A 2,453-nucleotide genomic window follows, 5' to 3' on the forward strand; every position below is an offset into this window, starting at 1 on the left:
ATGCGTTGCAAGTTCCAGTCGTCTGGGTGTACTTTGATTTGCCGGAACATTTTTTCAATGTCTGTCGAGACGATATATTGGTGTTGTCGGACGTATAGAAGTACGTCGGTGATATCAAGCTGAATTTTTGCTCCGATGTGCAAAAAATCGTTGAGTGATTTGTCTGATGTGGTGACAAAGGAGGCGTCGAAGACGACTCTGAGTTCGGTGCTGACACTGTCGGGACGTAACACTCCGTGATGTGGCAGATGGTATACTGATTGAATGCGCTGGTGACATTTAACAGCTGACTCACCGTTTGAGACCCTCAACCTTCCTGATACCGAAGTATCAATGTCTAAGGTCACCTCTGTGATGATATCAGCTGATTCGATGTCTTTGTCAGCATTGAGTGAAGTTGGAGTGTTTGACACGGCAGTCATGTGTCCCATTATTTCGTAGATTTGCATGCATTATGTATAAAGTTGCTTGTATCCTTGATTGGTGTCGAGTTTCTTGCTGATTTGATATAGCCGCCGATGTGCTGAGTTGTACGAATTTCCCAGATTTAATTGGTAAAATTTAAGCAACGATTTGCACAATTGTGTCAGAGTGACTTGCCTTGATTGTGGTCAGCTGACTCCTTTGATGTAATGACATTCTTACCGCCGATTCCCGTGATGGTAACTGATGAGTGGCGTCTTTTGATTGAAGCTTGCGTGATGAGGTGTTCAGAGCCAGTGAAATTTCTGACCCAGAGTCGATCAGAATTCTAACGTTGATTTGCTGAATCGGCGTGATGATTAGTGCTTTTGCAGTAACTGGTAAAGTGATTACAATTGATGAGTGCGTGGCGGAGTTGAGTGATGATTGCATTAAGTGGTTGGATTGACATGAGTGATTGGAGGCTGCACAAACATCCTATTGTTGATTGTCGGTGAATTTGCGTTGCTCGATTTGAATTGCAGCAGCTGGCAAACTTGTTGCTGTAGATGCTCCGTGCAACATTGAGTGTGATTGCGATTGCAAGTCTTGCACCGCGCAGAACTTTTGCACGATGCAAGGTTGTGTCTGCCCATACAGTTCTTGCAGATGCGTCGTTGGATAACTACTTCACGAAGGTCTTCAGGTGACAGAGTGTGGAACTTTTGGCATGACGTGATGAAGTGCGCTTGAAAGCAGCAATCACATTGGTAAAATGAGTCTTGCTGAGCTGGCTGAGTGGCAGTTTTGCGTGCGGTGAAGTGCGTTTTTTGATTTTTGCTGATTGCTTGGGGTGCTGGCAGTTGATTGCTGACGAGCTGACTCTGTGTTCTCGAGAGTGCGAGCCCGCTGACTGATAAAGTCCTTGAGTTGCGTGTAGGCGGGATATGTCGCTTGATTGCTAACTGAGGATTCGCGAGTGCGGCTTGAGAGTTACTTGATAGTAAAATAAACTACCAGACAATCCCAATTGTCTGTTGATCGGCCAATGAGTGCGAGTGCGTTGAGTGCTGAATATACGCCCGAGATGAATTGCTGAAGAAATCCGGCAGATTCTTTCTGCTTTTGAGTGGCTGAGTGTTCTTGAAGTAGATGTGCAAGTTGAGCGTCTATGAGAACTTGTTTGTCCCCGTACCGCTCTTTGAGGCTGTCCACGCTGTTGAAAACGCCGTTTCAGTAACCGGGATATGTGAGATGAGCTCGAGTGCTGGACCAGTAACGGCAACTCGTAAATAATGCAGTCGCCCTAGATCTGTGAGTTGTTGATTACCATTGACTGGAAGAGAGTGCAGAACGAGGTCCAGTGCTGGTAGCCACCGTCATAGTTCGGCAGCGGCAGCTTAATTAACCCTGGCTGTGGCTGTACTGTTTCACAATATGGCTGAGGTGCAGGAGTGTCGTTTGGCTGAAGACGGACTGCAGCGATTTGGCGAATATCGCAGATGATGCTTGCTTCTTGCGGGTCATCATCCGCAAAATACTCGTGAGTGACATTTGATACTGGCCAGGTAATTTCCAGAAACGAGTGCTCTATGAGGAAACCCTTGTGTACTTCCTCGGCTGATTGCGGAATTGCCTTGATTGCAGAGCTGTCCTTATCCCGGAAATTCTTGATTTGATTGAAGTATAGAGTGAGCGCCTYCACGCGATTGAGTTGGTATCTGGCGTTAAGCACGAGTGCACAGGTGATTGTCGTCCTGACGTAACAGGCACGTTGAGTGTAGGTGCTGATAGCACCGTTGACTTGCGATTTTGTGTCAATTTGACCGAATGCACGTCCGAATCTTTACAATCCGGATTGAGTGCATCGCTATTTCCGTTATCGGACATGATTTGACGCGCAATACAKTTGTTGCGATTGAGTTTGAATTGAGAGATGATCCGGCTCGAAGGATCAAAATGTTTAATATTGAGTGCATCGGTTTTGGGTGTTGCACCCCACGTTTATTACCATAAGGACTGATCTAGTAGATCAGCCCTCACTTTATACA

This window comes from Bactrocera latifrons, unplaced genomic scaffold (assembly GCF_001853355.1).
Source record: "Bactrocera latifrons isolate USDA-ARS-PBARC rearing strain unplaced genomic scaffold, ASM185335v1 scaffold_593, whole genome shotgun sequence".
In the NCBI taxonomy this organism is placed as follows: Eukaryota; Metazoa; Arthropoda; class Insecta; order Diptera; family Tephritidae; genus Bactrocera; species Bactrocera latifrons.